The 18,960-nt window shown below is 45.7% G+C and overlaps 1 protein-coding gene across 1 annotated transcript in view; it reads left to right on the plus strand.

Moving 5' to 3' along the window:
• Positions 1–660: 660 nt before the first annotated feature.
• znf462 (zinc finger protein 462) overlaps positions 661–18,960 on the plus strand; it is a 43,804-nt gene continuing 25,504 nt past the window's right edge. The window contains exon 1 of the mRNA XM_080017626.1: positions 661–2,520. The gene's annotated coding sequence lies outside the window, so the exon portion shown is untranslated. The remainder of the gene's footprint in view (positions 2,521–18,960) is intronic.

Below are 18,960 nucleotides of genomic sequence, written 5' to 3' on the forward strand. Positions count from 1 at the left end.
AATTGTAATTAAAATGATATACAAATATATTGTTTTGAATTTTGAATTTTTTTAAAGGACATTTACCTCATACCATGAAACATGAAGTAGAGGAACAAACATGAACAGCAGCATATACTGCTTAAAGACACAATAACAGTAGTTATTTTAGCACGAAATATAATTACAAAATGCAAAGCCGGGCAATCAGCAGACGACATCAAGACAGACACGTGTAATCAGATGGCATTAGGATCCCTTAATCTGACAACGTATCCCCCCCCACCCTCCTCTCTGCTGTTTTGCATAGCATCCCTGTCTCTCTCTCTCTCTCTCTCTCTCGCGCTCTCTCACTTTATCGTTAATGACACAGATATACAGTAGATGTTTTCAACACACAGTGTTTGTGAGCAGATTTGAGGTCTATGTAATGGTACGGACAGCCATCTTGTGGGAGTCACTGGCTCCAATGTTTGCTCTTCATGGTCATATCAAGCCCAAGGTCCATGAGGCATTTAACAACACCAGTATTCCATTGTCCATAGATGATGCTGATCCAATCACCTGATCTGAATGTTATTGAACCTTTATGGGAGCTTCTGATATATTCTCATATAGATGTTCTCATATATATATATATATATATATAAAGTGTGGATGCTGTCAAAAACAATGCCATGAATGTTTTTTATTTATCAATTAATGATATACAAAGTGCAGTAAACCGAAAAAAAAGCCTCAATGAAATCCATATTTGGTGTGACCACCTTTTCCCCTTCAAAACAGCTCCTCGGTCCACTTGCGCGTTCTGTAGGTTGTTCCAAGCGCCTTGGAGAACATGCCACAGTTCTCCTGCGGATTTAGGCTCAGGTCTCAATTGCTTCTGTCTGTTCATGTAATCCCAGACTGATGTTGAGATCAGGGCTCTGTGGGGGCCATACCATCTGTTGCAGGACTCCTTCTTCTTCTTCTTTTGGCTGAGGATCGTTCTTTATGAATCCGGCTAAATGTTTGGGGGCCGTTGTCGCGCTACAGACGTATTGACACACTAATGCGGAAGATACTAAATAAACGTCTAAGTCAAATGTTGTTGTGAAACCTTTCAGTGCCTAAAAAATGTGCACAGTACTGTATATAAACAAAAAATCATAATATATAAATATCTGATTCTATAAATATATTTTTATATTATTTATTTATTTAATCTGTCTCTCTCTCTCTCTCTCTCTCTCTCTCTATATATATATATATATATATATATATATATTGTATTTGAACAAGAACCATAATTATCACAGCAAGAAAACATAATTAGGAAATGCAAAAGACCAAAGGGCAATCAACGGATGACACCAAGACAAACACATGTAATCAGACGGCATTAGGGTCCCCGCATCCCCTCGAACCCACTACCCCTCCCTCTCTCTATGGAGATACATCGGAGCAGGACCCTCTACCTTTTGTCCTGGACTGCTCCTTTGTTGCCACGCTGCTGGACAGAACGCACCAGTCATAAGCGCACTGACTGTAATAGTCTAATGACTATAATTACTATAGTCTAATGACATTCCAGACAATAAGTTGGGAAAAAAATAAATAAATGCATTTTTCAATTATTTTTTTTTTCATAGACTTGTATGCAATGATGTATTCAGTCCATCATTATGAAGGATGGATTGTAAATTATGGATTTAATTTAATAGTTATAACTAATATGTATATATGTTATAGGTATCTATATTTTGTATGTATGTATGTATGTATGTATGTATCTATCGATCTTTCTTTCTCTCTGTCTATTTGACTGGTGGGAGCTTGCACCACCACCACCACCATCATCATCATCATCATCATCATCATCATCATCATCACAATCATCATCCTCACCATCATCATCATCATCATTACCAACATCACCATTATTATCATCATCATCATCATCATCATCACCATCACCATCACCATCATCATTACGAACATCATCATTATCAACATCACCATCATCCTCATCATCATCACCACCATCATCATCATCGCCACAGTGAACTATGGATAACCCCATGACGTGGCAGACATATGGAAAGCCTACATATCAAAGATTCCCAGTGCCCATATGTATGTGGTGGCTGCGTGGTGAGCCGCTGGAGGAGGAAACAAGACGGTGTGTTTTGTCGTCGTCGTCGCCGCCGCCGCCGTCGCCGCCGTCGCCGTCGCCGTCGCCGCACACGTTTTGCCTCCAGCCTCGGAGAAGGATGAGCTTCTCAGACGCTGCTGTCCACCCCGCTGATGCCGCCTCGTCTCATCGCAAACTCTTGTGCACCCTCTGGTGCTTGCTCGTCTCCCAAACTTCTTTGTGTAGCCCGCTTTGCAGATTGTCTTCCTTGTCTGTGTGGTTGCTCATTATTCAGAGACAGACGGATCTCAGGTCATCTGCAGCTGCAGCAAAGGAGAAGCAGGGAAGATGGCGATCATCCACTAGACCGCACCGCGATCCGGGGACAACTTTCCACGGGAGATCGGCTCCAGGAGAACATTGTACCTGTGAGTTTTTTTTTCCGCCTCCTCCTCCTTGCTACTAATATTTACCCGTTGTCGGATGTTGTTGTTTTTTTTTTTTATTTTATTTTTCATTTCTCAAGCTGGTGCGTTCACGGTTCTCCCGAGAACGTCGTTGAGGTAGATCATGGGATATAACGCCGGAGAGCCTCGGGAATGACCTGGAAGGAGCCGGTCGCCCCTTCCCCCTCGCCGTGTCTCCTAGTCCAGGACCGGGGCTGTCGGAGCGAGTCGGGACGGGAATAAAAAAAACAAACCCCACGGCAGGGCAAAGTCAAGTGCTTCCCCCCCACTCCCCCCACCCCCCGGTAGTAACAATAATAATAATCCACCAGCAGCACAGCCAGCCAGCCCCATGGCTGCCTCCATGTTGTCCGAGTGACACCGGGAGAAATGGACTCAGTAGGGGTCGCGGTTCGAGTCTGTCTCCTTGTCTCGGGGTGCGTGTGTGTGCGTGCGTGCGCGCGCGCGCGTGTGTGTGTGTGTGTGTGTGTGCGTGTGTGTGTGTGTGTGTGAGACCAGGGACCCGAGGAGAGCGTGTCTCCTTGGCTTCGTGGAGGAGCCATGGTGGCTCCGTTGCTCCGCTCCTTCCAGCCAGGGGAGCTGTGCTGAGCTGAGCCTCCATTAGCGACACTGTGCGGCGGGCAGAGCCGGTCCGCGTCCAGCCCAGCCAGCCTCCATGAGAGCCCTGTCCAGCGGGGACAGAAACGTATCGGCTGGTCGGCGGGGTTACGATTGTTTTTGTGGGTTTTTTTGGAGCTACGTTAGATCTAAAGAGGGGAGCGCTGTTGTCTTTTTGTTTTGGCGGTGGCGGTGGCGGCCGGTGGGACTGGCCGTCGCGGTGGATGCGTCGCGCCGCCGCTGCTGTCACTGGTCTGGAGTCAGGTATGTCATGGAAGGGCTTCGCCATAAAATGGAGGAAGGGAAGGCGGATGAGTCTCCAAGGAGAGCCCTGGATGTCAGATCCTCCACCCCGCAGCCAAGGTGGGGACGATCCGAGCGCCACGGCGAGCTTGGCTCTTTCTTTTTTTTTATTGTCATTTTTTATTCTTTCATATTCGCCTTTCGATTTGAAAGTTTGTCCCCCCGTGGATGCGGGGCAACTCTGGCAAAAGTGGGATTAGATGATTTGACGTGGGTTCGTGTGGAATAAGAAGTCAGGGTCAGCTTGTTTTCTTTGATATCTTATTATTATTATTATTATTATTATTATTATTATTATTATTATTATTATTTTTAAATGCAATGTATTTAGATTATTTTGGACACCTTTTGAGATGGTCCACGTGGATGGGTTTAGGCATCTGAATACTGAATGTGCGTGTGTGTGCGTGTGCGTGTGCGTGTGTGCGTGCGTTTTTACCCCCTGTCCTGTGGTCAATCTCAATCTACACATGCATCCTGCAAAGGGAAGTTCTCTCTTCTCTTGCAGAGTTTTGGGTGAGGGTCAGCTTGCAGATGCTGCAGGCTCTCCACGTTGAATTTTGGCAACTTCATGGGCTTGTGGACTCTTGTTTGGCAACCATCCCCCTGTTATAACACCTGTCATTTCAAAAGTAGGACTGCGTTTAAAAGTGGTTTGTGTCCCGTGCCGTCCTGGTGCGCATGCCATGGTGGCTTCGCAAGCTTGGGTAACTTTTTTATTTGTATTATAATGGTAAATGATACGTCCTGCGTGTGTGTGTGTGTGTGTTGACCGGTGTGCCAGGAGACAGAGAGAGAGGCCTGTTTGCACGCGTCTGCACTGTGTGTTTGACTCGCCCGTTCCCTTGGCCACAGTGAAATCTCGCTGACAAGGAGACCGAGCTTGACACACGGTGCTGCGACAACGGTGGAGGGCTGGGAAGAGCGATCAAAATGGAGGCTCTGCTCCTTCTCCCTGGCGTGGCAGGGCAAACAGGTTCTCGAGCAGGAGCTGATGGGAGGTGTCTGGGCGGGATTCCGCTGCGGTCGACACAATTGTCTCGGCAGACACCAGCGCAGCGATTCCTCCGGTGAAGGATGTTCTGCGAACGGATGACACGTTTTAATGTTTGGCTTGTCTCCGCTCCGACGTTGTCAGATCTGTCTCCTATGGGTGACTGAATAATGTGGGTTTCACAGATGCCCCATCTAAGGACGCTGGTAGTCTTAACTCCAGCAAACTTTCAACTCTTCTTGAATTGTCATCTATATTTTATGGCTGTCATTTGTAATGCAGGCCCCATTTTTAAGGTCAGCTCATTGTTGTTGGTTGTAACTCCGGCCTGGTCATGGGTGTTCTTTGGAGCAATTTGTAGTAAAACTTTTATCTTTTCAAATATAGTTCCCATCCGTGAGAGCGGATGAATTATGGCTGCTACTATAATTGAAGCCATTTTATTTATGCACATAAAAAAGACGGTAATTTGCTTGAGTCTACATTTTATTTTGTTATTCTAGGCAAACTGGTTGACTTATATCCCTAACTAAATATTAAATAAAGGGTTGCTTTATCCCATTATTTGAATGCTGAATATATAGTTCAATTTTAAGGCAACCGAACGTGATGGAAGTCAGAAGAAAATCGGGATATTGGCAAGGTTTTCAAGGATTGCACTCAGAAGCAACCGTTTTTAAAGACGTTGGCAGCGGATTGAACATGAAGGACCTCGGTGATGTGACTATCAGGGTCTCATCTCTCTATCTCTCTATCTCTCTATCTCTCTATCTATCTATCTATCTATCTATCTATCTATCTATCTATCTATCTATCTATCTATCTATCTATCTATCTATCTATCTATCTATCTATCTATCTATCTATCTATCTATCTATCCATCCATCTATCCATCTCGCTCTCTCCCCCTCTCCGTCTCGCACACGGACACTTGGTGATGGCACTAGTCATTCTTCTCTACCTGGGGCTGTGAAGGAGGCTGGAGAGACATACAAAAGGCAATTGAAATGCTCCAGTGAGTGCTTTCTCGACATGATGCATGGCTCATGAGATGTAGCCTGGCCCTTTTTTGCTACACTTGTAAGTGCACAGAAACATGCTGGCCCCATTTCCAAAAGTCTCCTCTCATTATAGGACGGCGTAACCTTACAGTCTTCTCCACCATTACGGCCGACCTTCTCCACGCCACGTTTTAGTTGAACGGCGTCATTCCTCACCGCTTTGTTACGAAGAATTATGAACACGTCAAAGAAGATATATATATTATAAATAATTTTTTTTTTAATGAAATTATTTGAGTTGTTGAAGGCTGTATAACAAGGTCAGGGGAAATAAGACGTGTTGTTGTTTCGGACTTTGAGTGAAACAAGGAAGTGGCTTTGAGTTTCTGTTTTCAGTTGCCCGTGTTACACCACCGTATAACTGGTTCTCCCTCCTTGATAGCCTTCAGAACCTAAACACGACGATCTCTGCACTTCTCCCTCTGGGAAAACATGCTTACAGTTTGTATATGCACGACTCTTTGGCGGCACGTTTGCCATGTTGCGCCAAATAGCTCCAGATGAATCATGCCGTCTGCGCACTCCTCTTTTTTAGGGTTTCGGTATCTGCTATGCCTCAATCTGAGCTCCATCTCCTTCAACGGAAAACAGTTGACCAACTCGGTCAGCCTTGAGCTGCCTGCGGTGGAAAAATCCAGAATTCTTTGGAGACGCCCGTTCCTCGGCCAATGTGGTGCCACCGGACAAGGCCTTCATTGAGTAGAAACAGGAGTGGTCTTGTAGAAGGGATCCACTGACTCAGCCTGCGAAGCAACAGAGCTGTCCAAGGATGATTAAATATTTAAGGGCTTGAAAAGGAGGTCTCGGTGGTAAGTTAATATTGATGGCTCTCTCATCTTTCCCCCTCAAACTTGTCGACTTACGTCAAGAGGTTAAGGCTCGTCGTAACTGGAAGAGGAAGCCGCGCTGTTTTTCTCCCAATCATCGAAAAGATCACCACGAGCGCGTTTCCCGCGCCCCCCCCCTCCGCTCCGACAGAACTGGAGCGCGGCGCCCTAAACTCTCATTACGCTCCCTGTCTCACTTTGGTCCGAATCCCTCCATCTTCACCAGTTTGTATCCTCGCCCATTCCTTGCGATAGTAACCGGCAGGTGTGGGGTGCAGGAAGTATGCAGTGCTGCGTTGTTTTTGGCAGGTGCCCATTTCAAACTATTTACAAGAAACCAGTCTGTGCATCCTAGTCCCTCCGTTTATTGAATTGTTGGTTTATTTATTTGGTAAGTCGGCATGATAAGACATGGTAGAATACTACTTTTTTTTGATGCGGAATAAATACATTCCAAGACCAGGCAAACGCTGCGGCCTTGGATATACATGTAGTTGTATAAGCCGAGATCTAATGCTTGTTCCACTTGTTATTTTAGTGTGGAGCAACCTGATGTGCACGATATGAGAGGGGCTGTCATACATGATTCCGGTCATTTCAATCAGAGGTTTACCAGACTCACTCATAGTGGGACGTAACCAAATCTGACCTTGCGTCTGTCGCAGGATAAACTTTCGAAAAATAAACAAGGCTATTTGTAGTCTGCCTTTCGATTAATAGGAAGTACATAATCTACAAATTGCGCTTATGTTCGCCCCGTGATCGGCGTTTACACAAGCCGACAACAGGGTCGACCTCTTCCAGGAAACGCTTCCCGAGGCGAGATGCACCGCGTGGCTGCATGGAATGCATGCTTTCCTGGAGGAACCGTCCTGGCGGGAGAAAAAAACACCAAAAAAACACTTCCTGGTTCCTCTCCAAGACCTGTCTTTGAACGTCCTTCACCACCCCCCAACCGGGGGTTGTCCGCCATCCCGGGCTTGCCGAATGGAGGCTATTTTCAAATGCCATCCCAACCGCCGTGGAATCGGGAAAATATCTAGATTATTTATATTCGCAGAGTCGCGGGTTGCGTTAGGCCCCGCTCCTTTCACGTACCTGTGGGTTCTTTTTTATTAATTTTTTTATTTTTTTTCAGATCTCATCTTTATAAGGTCAAGGAGAGAAAACTCCAAACGAGATACATCCACATATTTATTTCAGCACGAAATCTAAAACTTGGTCTTGCGCTCCGCGACCGTTGGATGCGGTGCACCCTGTCACCTGTTCCGGTGGATCACTTTAATCTAGAAAGTAATCTTCCCCCCCCGCGTCTCAGATATTACACGTGTTTTGACGGCCTTCCGCTGGAAGGGGAACGAGTCGACTCGGCATCGTAATCCGAGGAACCGTCGCAGTCATTTTCCTCGAAGCCCCCCCGTTTTAAATATATGCCTGCCGCGAGAACATCCGAGGGTGGATCTGCGGATCCGTAATTTGGAGACACGATCCTCCGGGTAACTTAAGAATGCTCCCGGCAGCCGCTGAAGAAGGAGAGGAGCTCCGCGGCTGGTGCGGGCCTTCTCGCTGGAGACAAGTCTCTTCTCCGGCTGGAAGCCGTGACAAGCTGCTGATGAGCCAATAGGAGGGGAGCTGCTCGCTCAGGTCTGTATTCTTAAAGCTAAACACTTCCATCTGTGAAACCAGATAGGAGAACAAGCAGAGTGAGAGAGAGAGAGAGAGGGAGAGAGAGAGAGAGAGACAGCTCCTCTCTCTCTCTCTCCCTCTCTGCCATGCAGGACACTCGGAGACCTTGAGGAGCACAAAATGGTGGATGGCCGTGGAACGAGTGCTCCCGTGCAGCTGGCCCGTCTCCCTCGCCACACTGGGGGCTGCTGTGTGAAATGGAGTCCTCCGAGGGTGACACCGGCCAAAGCCTCTGCTTTGATGCAAGAAGATAAATCTGCCAGCGTGCAGGGAGGAGGGGTGGTGGGGAGTTAGCGAGGCCGCGGGCCAAGCGAGGCGGCTGCGCTGAAGCGGGGTGAGGAGTTGGCCCTCCCAAAGAACCCGTGCATGTTGATCTTACTTGCGCACCTCGGCCCGCCGCGAGGAGCTTGCTTCCTGGCGTTTGGGAGGGGGGGTGGCGGAAGGAATATTCGAATTCGGGGACGTTACGGTTCAGGCGGCGGAACGGCCCGGCTTCCAAAGCGTTTACCGTTGTCCGACCTTCACGAGGGGCGGGCTTCAGCTCTGGGGTTGACCGGTCCTACGTTTTCATCGCTTGGCGCGCAGGGCAACGTGAAGCGTTCAAGGTCGTGTAAAAAAAAAAAAAAAACAACGAAAAAATAAAAAATAAACACACGACGGCAACCGGACAGCGCGAACGTGCAGTCGGATCCGAGTCGACGCGGGGTCGAGGGGTCGAGGGGTCGAGGAGTTTTTTCCCACCGTCGCGACCCGGCGGTCGCATGCGAGGGGGGGGCGGGGTCATCGCCTCTGATCCGCCTCTTGAGCCGCTTGGTCGTTCTCTTCCGCCGTGGGGAAGCGAGGCCCCTGGCCGTCGCCCGCCGAGGGCCCTGTGTGGCAGCGGTCCCCCCTCCCTCCCTTTTTTTTTTTTCAAGCAGGAACAATCTGGGCTTTCTGCAGGAAACAAAGGCTGCCCTCGCGGCAAGGTTACTTGTACCGGTGACGCGACGTCGCTTTGCTTTTTCTTTTTTTTCATTTCTCGTGCTTTTTGAAGTGGAAGGTGGAATTAACCGACGGGGGGGGGGGGGGTGCGAGGAAAGGCCCCGTTTTTGTAAATAAAGCCGCTCGAAAAACAAAACGGCGATATTAAGTATTAAACGTCGGAGGGCTCGGGCGGGTGATGTCAGGTAACCATCTGTTAGAGAGGGGGCGGGCGAGAGAGAGAGAGAGAGAGAGAGAGAGAGAGAGAGAGAGAGAGAGAGAGAGAGAGGATGACAGACCCGTCGCCTAACCTTGCAGTATGGATGATCCCGACATGAAATAGGAAATTACCATCTCTTCTCAGGATTAGCATAGTATTACAGATACAGAAACCACAACCCCACCCCCCACGTCCCCCCTCCACCCGTCTCTCTCTCTCTCTCTCTCTCTCTCTCTCTCTCTCTCTCTCTCTCTCTCTCAGTTTCACTCTTTTGAAGTGTGACGTGTGGTGCAAAGATCAAAACCTCTCCTCTCCCAAGACTTTTACCCCTTTTCTTTTATGGCGACAGTCTTATAATACCAATGCGTGTCATTCATCAAGTTGAATGTCAGACAATCTGATTAAGTTGGAATTGGGAGTCTAACGCGCTCGCGTACAACCCCACCTTTAAACGTTTTTGGGTTTTTTTAGGAGACAGTCGCCGTGACTCAATTCGGCGTTAACGTGAACGCGGAGGCTATATCCGGCCAACATCATGGGATGGTGACTGGCCAAACGTGTCGTTCCAAATCCTCTCTTAAGACATAGCTTCTTATCCCCCTCACCCCCACTCCCCCTCCACCCACCAAATCCCTGACGGTTTGTTTTGGGCCTGCCTGTGTTTTCCGCCCGCCTCCGATCGGGAGGTCAAGGCTGCGAGCGAATCAGGACAGGGGCCTCTCCGCCTCGGGACCGGTGTTTTCCAAAATCAAAAGCCGCTCACCAGCGAGTGGACGCGGGGTAAAAAGGACGCAGCCTCCCTCTTCCGGGGCGAGGGGTGCCAGGGTCACGGCGGCGACGGCCGAGGGGCTCCTCGCTGTCGCCGGAGCTTATTTTTCCCCGTGTTTTGTTTTAGTTTTTGGTATTTTGGACCTCGCCCCTCAGGTTGATGTCGAAGGAGGGCGAGAGGAGCCTTTTTGGTCAAGGCTGTATTAACGCGTTAATGGTTGACCTAGTTTTATGAATGCCATATGCTTCCTCATGCACATTTGCGGTCAAATGAACCAAAGGCAATATTTGGTGAGGTGGTTTGGTCGTATTTGACTTCATTATTCAACAAAACCTCAACAAAGATGCTCTTGATTGTGTAAACACAAGCGCCGTACTAAGCGCATGTTTCTATTGGTTGATGGGACAAAGATGTGAAGCTACTCATCACATTTTCTATTGTGGTCAATGCAAATAACTTTGAAAAACATATATATATAAATATATATATATATATATATATATATATATATGTATATACATACATTTTCATCAGGCTCTTTAACACATGGGTGATACCCTTGTATTTATTTCATTTCATTTCATTTCTTCTATTCTTTTTTTACTTTTACTTCCATCCCTGCGTGATTGGGCCGGGTTGTACTCTGCACCGCTCCCTTTCCATTTTATTCGATCCCCCAGTAAAGGCCTGATTAATGTTATGACAAAGCATTTCTACTGAACACTATCGATTCCTCACCTCTGCTCGGGATGGGAGCGGCCCATTGATCGGCCAGGTGGGATCGATGTCTCATCTCGGTGTTTTCAGTCCCTCTTAAATGAGCCGCATCATGTGATCACGTCATTTAAGGAAGCCCTGGTGACGGGGAGCGGGGGGACTTAAGCCGGGGGCCGATCGGGGTCATTGTCCACCTCGCGGTCGCCCTTATCACGGAAATGCTGACGCTCAGGTCGTAACATGGCGCATTCGGTGGCTTATCCAAAACGACCGTAATGATGCAGAAATCCGTCAGTTAACGCTGTCTTTTGTGGATTTGTATAACTTTTGTGTTCATTTTATTGACAGTGTGACTTCATACCTAATAAGAGAATACTCAAAGGAGACAGTAAAATTAGATAATAAAAAAATGAATGATAATAATAATAATAAAAAAAAAATAAATAAATAAATAATTATAATAATAATGATAGTCTTGGCGTATAAAGATCAGCTTGGTCAGACATTTAATTTTGTAGAATCTTGGAATCTTGTAGATCTTTTTTTGAAACTTTTTACATATTATGGGATGTTACTGATGTAAAAAAAATATATATATAAATATAATAATTCTACTGGAGCACAGTGTTGACATTTAACCATAAGTGTTTTCTTGTTTTCCATAGCACACACAGATAGTGTTTTATTCTGGGCCAAATAGAATGTAAGCTGAAAGTCTACAAAACCAATGCTTCGAACCGGAGACTGATGTTGGCGTTGAAATGGACCATTCCTGATCTGAAATGAAAATAGTTCATTTTTTGTTTCTTTACTTTTAAGTAGTAATCCCTTTGGCATTGTTAGATCTTGCATCTTGATGCACCACAAGCCACTATTCATCTACTTCTAAAGCAAAGTTAGACGTTAGAATACCGTATTCTTTTTTTTATTAACATTTTATTTTGTATTATTTTGAATGAATCAGAATACTGTATTCTGGAGCAATCGGTCCATAGAAGTACTGCGTTTTTTTGTTATTGACTGTTGGAGTGTGTGGTTATGAGTGTGGCTATCAATATTTCTATATTTTTCCTTTTTTTTTCTCTTTAGCCCTGACATGAAAAACAAATAAAAACAGTAATTGTTTTTTTTGTTTTTTTCCTCATTTGGGCATGGTGTTGAATCTTGAATCTTGAATCTTAGACCAGCAAAATCCATTTTAAGATATATGTCATGATATTTCTGACGCTATCATTTCTGCCGTTATTAAGAGAAAAAAAAACGAAACAATTTGATTTTCTCCCATTATTTTGATGTCACTGAGCTCACTTTTATTATTCACATTTTAATACAAAAGCGGCAATACTGATTAAACGAGTGGATTTTCATGTGAAGGCTGACGTGTCTTTGACGTAAATCCATTAAAGTCATTCTAATTCCGTGATGTCGTCGATGTCAGTGTGCAGACGGTAATGGAAACGTGGACCGGCGGCGGCAAAAGTTGAACAAAGACGCGGCCAGGGATTGTTGGAATGGTGGCGACAACTGCAACACAGGTTCAAGGTGATCGCTCCGGACACAAGGTACGGAGGTTTTTCGCGCCGTCCAAGTGCCAACTCAGTGAAAGGCTTCCACAGAGGACCGTGTCCCAACCATAAAGCATAGAGGAGGGGGGTTGGTGTTCAGCGATGTTTTCGGAGGGTTGCACTGTGGCCGGTACCGGGGTGGCTTGAATCTGTGCGTTAGCGTCATGGAATCAGAAAAAAAGCTGATCGCGGTGGTCCGGTCCGGTCGAAATCCCGCCGAACACCTGTTTGGAGATCTGACAGCAGCAGTTGGGAGGGAACACCCTTCGTCTCGGAGGGAACTGGAGCAGAGTGTGATCAGTGGTTACAGGAAGCGTCTGAGTGCAATTCCAAAGCTGTGCTACCAAATAACACAGGGTGTCAATAATTATCCTTCTCTCAATGCCCTTTCTGTTCATTTAATCATTTGACCTATAACAATCAATGTCAACACTCTATTTTAACTGATTGATTGGTTGATTGATTGATGATTGATTGGTTGGTTGATCTATCTATCTATCTATCTATCTATCTATCTATCTATCTATCTATCTATCTATCTATCTATTTATTTATTTATTTATTTATTTATTCTCTCTGTTAAAGAAGTTGCAAAGGACACAGGTTTTTGGCACCGGCTGCGTAAACATCTGTAAGCCTGTGATTGTCCATGCAAACAAGAATATCCAAATCTTAACGAAAAATAGCACCGCTCACGGCACTCGGACCCGGCGGCCGCTGCCACCCACTCCGCAGAGGCCTTCTTCTGTCTCCATTTGCAATCTAAAGCATCTTATCTTTTGGGAAGGGCAGTTTATCAGAAGCAAGAACACTATAAACGGTTGGACTGAGGACACCTCTATCGTTGAGGTTTTTCTCTGCTCAAACTTGAGAAATAACGGTGTAAATGTTCAATAGAGAAATCCCCCCCCCCCCCCCCCCAATTTTTTTTTTTTTACTGATGGACTTCCAGACAGATGTTTTCCGCGTGCATGTTGGCGCATTAAGAGCTGCGGTGTTGCACGGACTGGCAGGTCATTTCAAGTTTTTCCATGAATAGTACGAGTGGATGGTGTTCAAATCACCTTGGTCGAAGAGGTTTCTGGGCAAGGTTTTCTCGACAGCGTTATGAACGGAATTTGATGATGATGATGATGTCAATGATGGTTCCAAATTTCATAAGGTCGGAATTATATAATGACACCGGAAAGCGGTTAAACTCTTTACCTATCCATACCCAGCATTTATTTTCACTTTATTGCATTTAGAGCATGACGTACAGTATTTAGATGATATGTGTACTGCATACCGTCCACTACAGTAGATGGCTCTGAATCCCACTCTCTACATAACTAACATATATCCATAACTATTCTATTACTATATAACTGACCCTTAGCAAACTCCCTGTGTTATAAGTTTGTGAAATTATTTGAAATGAACGGAATCCAGACCGGATAAAATCGCAGGGGGGAAAAAAAAGGTTCCCGTCCGAGCTCCTCCTCAGGAACGGCTCTCGGGGAAGGGGTAACGATTTGCATGCGTTGTTGATTTTGTCGCTTAGCTCTCGTTGGTGCGACGCCGTTTGGAAGCGGTCCAGCTGATTTGTGAATTCCGAAAACTGTTTGTCTGGAGGGTGGACGTCAAGCTCTCTTTCTTTTTATTGTTTGAATTTAAAATACCAGACACGTGTATCCACCCCATCTCTTTAAGTAGATAAGCTTGAGGTGAGGCAAATCTGTATCATATGTTGGTGATAATGTGAGCATTGAATGGGGCCAAATAGCTGGTTGGTGAGCTGGCCTCATTATGAAACACACTTTGGATTATAGTCACTGTTCGCCTGCCACGGAGAGACTACTTAGAATAGAATATTAACTTTCTGGATTAGAGCCGAGCAAACTGGAAACTCAACAAGCAAACTTCTGCTTATAAAAAACACTTAGTAATTTGACCAATATTTGCCGAAGGACTTTGCAAGATGTAATGTAATGCCTGTCCTGCTTTTTTTGTCTTGGGATTCTAGTCGCTTGTGGTTGATTGAGGTGGGCAGCGATATTAAAATGGTCTTTTAAGTTTCTCCACTGACCCACCAGCGCTATATCTACGAAAATTATATCACAATGATGGCATTTGAAAATATCGCATTTTACATTTTTTATTTTCTACAAACCCACAGTCACTCCCCCCAGCGATTTTGCACTTTAAAACTATATGCATTATATATATTTTATTTGAACACCATTGTCAATAAAAGGACATTTCAACTTTTTTTTTTTTGCTTTATTTCAGAAATCGAGTATTCATTTCTGATTAAATAAAACAAACAAATGACATTTTTGACTTCACTTATGTTCTGTCGAGTACTGGGCAGTGCGCCCCAGAAGATGGCAATGAGGCAATTTGCAGACTTTGCAAATCAGTGAATGAGAAAGGTCCAGCTCACGTTTAGTAAGAGCCAACCCACCATTACCACCGCTGCATTATCGATAGACAGGTTTCTGGTTTACACACTCTCAAGGTTGCCGGTGCAGCTGGAGGGGCCGAAAACACATTTGCACCATCTGGACAGTGTCATCATAACAGAACATTTTTTTTTTTAGAATTTTGTTGAATGTTGGGGTTGAAGAGAAACCCATCCATTGCAACAAAATACCAAACGGACCGTCCAGGGCAGTCCCCATGCATTTCCGTTCCATGATTGGGAAAAGCGTTTGAACGAGACTATTTGAATGCCAATAAGTTGCTCAGTAAGCTCTCTGCAGAAAAAAAATGGACCATCTCAGCAACTATCGACGTCTTTCCCAATTTTTCTTTGGGTGAACTGTGTATCCGCGTAGTGTTGGGAAAGACTTGGTGGTCATTCGGTCTGTTCGCTTCGGACGCGAATCCGTCCCAAAATAATAATCGGGCATTAAATCCAGTGTCTCTAGTTTTAAATGCACCGTGGATTAAGCTCCTCTTGTCACTTTTGCAATTGGAGGCCCCCTATGCAGAACAAGAGCTTGCAATTTATGATGGAAAAATAAACCTAGTAAACATTAAAAAAAAAAAAATTTAGATTTTGATAAAAAAACTTAAAAAAACTTAAGACTTAAAAATGATCCTCAAAAAATAAAAAAGCTTTAAAGCTACTTGAAGCATCATTGGAGAAGTACGTTGGTGTTAAGTAATGTGAAGTTATGTGGGCAGTGTGATTCATTGACACAATGTGCTGACAGACTGAATGTTACCAAACAGTTACAAGGGACTTTCTGTGCACAAGCCGAAGTTCTGTTTGAACCGTTGAAGTCACAGGTCCGATCCTCTCTTCCAAGATCTAAATCTGTGAAATCGTCGGATCACTGAGTCACGTTGAGTCATTGAGTCGTAGAGTTCGGTGGCCGTGTCTCTGAAATCTCTGCTTTTTTCCCCCGACGGGACCACCCCTGTACACAGTGCATTTTACCTCGAGGCTAAAATGGAAAATGGGCGGAAAAAAAGGTTGGATCAACAGATAAACGGAGAGTGCAAATGCAAATGAACGGATCAACAACAAACCACCATTCATATTTCAGTTAAATGTCATTATTTTCTCTAGATATTAGGCCGGTGAGGCTTAATGCACATACGTTTGCAGTGTGAAGAAGCTGTGTGTGTGTGTGTGTGTGTGTGTGTGTGTGTGTGTGTGTGTGTGTGTGTGTGTGTGTGTGTGTGTTTGTGTGTTTGTGTGTGTGTGTTTGTGTGTGTGTGTGTGTGTGTGTGTGTGTGTGTGTGTGTGTGTGTGTGTGTGTGTGTGTGTGTGTGTGCGTGTACGTGTGTGTGTGCGTTCGCGCGCGCGATGTGTGTTACACATTAATAAAAAAAAAGCAAAAAACGTCAGTGAATACAGAGCGGGATAAGATTTTGCTGCACCAAAAACAAAGCAAAAAAACCCCAAATTGTGCTTGCTCACAAAGATCTTGTTTGGTAAAAAAAACAAAACATGCCTTTGCTTTGTTACTGAGATCAAAAGTGAATAAAAATGTATATCCATGTCCTCCAAAAAGTCCCTAAACCGTAGTCCTCTCCATTGCTTTATTGCAGCCAACAGTGTTATCTTGGTTCCACCATTGGGCAATAGATATCTAAGTCTATTGTAAATAACAAACTCATCACAACACAAGGCGCCGAGCCGGTGTGTCAGGTCCTTCAGTGTTGCGCTCAATGAGGAAGTGGCAGAGTGCGGCGGGAGCAACCAACCTGATCTCCAGCTTCTCCACCTTCTGTTTGTGTTGGAGGCCAAAATTCTGCTCGAACCTGTGGCGCAACCTATTTCCTACCTCTGCGGAACAATGGGAGCTTTCTCTGCTGTCTGCCACTCCCCTGTGACTTTTCTGTCCTTCCTGAGGAGTATTCTCGCGTGAGGGACGCGTTGTTGTTTTGTTGACGCGACATACGTAAAAAAATAAAAATAAACCTTGAACGGGGAACTCAAGGCGACCGCCTCGGGTTGAGGTGTCGCGCCGTATTTACTTGTATCTGGGATTGATTGCAAGCGGTGAACTTGCGCTCGTGGAAACGGCGCCATACCGCAAACTTGATGGCGGCGGGATGTGGCGCGGTTGCCTTGCCTTGGTGAGGTTGTTTTTTTTTTTATTTATGTTACGTTGGATTTTCCTGTAAAGGAAACAACAAATGAGTCAATTACTGGAAGCAGTGCCTCTGTGTCTACAAAATGAATAATCGCACCGTTACTGTATTGCAACAGGAAAAAGACTCGTTATTTGGAATGTTCCAAAGAACGATATTGGTGAAATGAATTCCTATCCGGAATTATAGCAGTGCCTGGGGGTGAACCTACTTTAAAATGAGAAGTGGAATGATTCTCCGCCTCAATGTCCTTTTCTTATGTGGAATCTTCGGCAACGGTTTTTCAGCGGCCCCGGCTCGCGTCGCAGTCAGATTTCCCTCTTTGAATCGGCGGGTTTATTAATTATTGAGGTTTCCACCGGTTGACAGGGCGCTTGCCCCGTCTTGTTTGTCGGATGATGCATCCGCGGCTATGACGCCGGTGTATAATGTAACCGATCCCTGTGGCTCTCCTCTCCCCGGCAGCATGAGATGGTGGAACTAACCAACAGTTGAGGGCAAAACCTCTGTACTTCTAATCAGCTTAATGCTGGCTTATTCAAAGGCCCTCTTTCAGACGGAGCAGCTGCTGTCGGCCAGTTTGAGTAGAGGGTGTGACTGCTGGCAGAGCTCGCTGATGCAGAGAGACCGGTTGGTGATTAACAAATGTCAGTAGACTTTGGAATCTGGGGAGCCCAGTCCGATGGCTTTGTCCTCTGTCACTTGCCGTCGCAGGCCTCCTGGGTCGGACAGGTTCTCGTCCCCCCCCCCCCCCCTTTCCCCTCGTTCCGGGGGTGGGGGGACCTGCTCATCCTTTCTGTTTATATCCCCACAAAACTGTCCTCGTCTGCCGCTCCAGCCGAGCTTCCGGGAAGGTCTGGCGTGCTTTAGCAATTTTTAGAACTCTTGGTGGAACTTAGGGGGGGACGGTTCCTAAAATAGTCTTTGTTTCATTTCTGCTTCTCGGAGAGGATTCGGTACAGCCAAGGTGCACACTCGGACCTTTTTTATTTTATTTATTTTTTTAATTCTTTCTCCTTGAAGAGAGCTTTCGGCGTTTCTCTGTACTTTGGCCCGAGGGATAATGTCCCCCCAGAAAAAAAAATGAAAGGACTCGGCAAAGTCAGGCTGGCAGAAGTGCGAGGTGTTTTCTGCTGAGCTGTGTGGGCAGAGGGCTTGGGTGCAGTACATCTGGCAGATAGATTTCCGTCTGCAGCTCTCCAGTGACAGGGCCGCCTGCCTGCGAGGAAGAGGATCAGATCTGTGGGTCCATGTTGTGTGCTGGCTGAACACCTAAGCGCACATAGGCAGCTCCTAAAATGGCTGCCCTTGAAGCTCAGCTCAGAGGAGGATCTGAGCAGCTCACTGGTTGTCTGTCAGAGCCCCGGCTGAGCGAGATGAAAAGCGGCCGCGCAATCTCGCCCATTAACCGGGCACAGCTCAGGGACGCCGGTCGAAGGGAGCCTCCTAAAAGACATATGGTGGTTGTGTAGGAGGTGGCTTTTTTTCTTTTTTTTCTTCTATCCTTTTCCCCTCATCGACCACTCCGAAAGATTCCCTTGGTATCCGTGTCAAGGAAATTGGCATTAGAATGCAACTTTGTTCACAGCGGCGATAAAGTGAGATGAAGCAGGGTGGGGCCCCTTGTTGAGGCTGAAACCCGACGCTGGGGGACAATGGAGCCCCTGGCTGCTCGGGGACACACTGGCATGCATCCACTGTGCAGGGAGCGTGGATCTGGTGCTGGGGGCGGCTTCGGTACTTCCTCCATAGCAGGATAGGATCGACTTCATCTAGCTGTGTCAGACTAAATTATTACCCAACGTCATCATTAAGCAACGGAAATGTGACCAAATGATGTTGTTTCAGGAATACCAATATGATTTCAATAAGCGGATACACAACTTAGCCTTCTGTGTGCATCAGTTACCACAAATAGTTTTATTGATGCCCTTCACCACTATTGTCTTTCTTCTTATTACGATCTTATTATGATATCTTAATTGCTAATAGTACTGATGTTTATAGCGCTCGGTTTCCAGTTATGGTTGGTGCTGAAGGTGTTTGATTTTAAAGACACCAACTTTCCTTATAAATAAAAGTTGACTTTTATTTATTATTTTTATTCTTGC

This window comes from Zeus faber, assembly GCF_960531495.2.
Source record: "Zeus faber genome assembly, chromosome: 17".
NCBI lineage: Eukaryota > Metazoa > Chordata > Actinopteri > Zeiformes > Zeidae > Zeus > Zeus faber.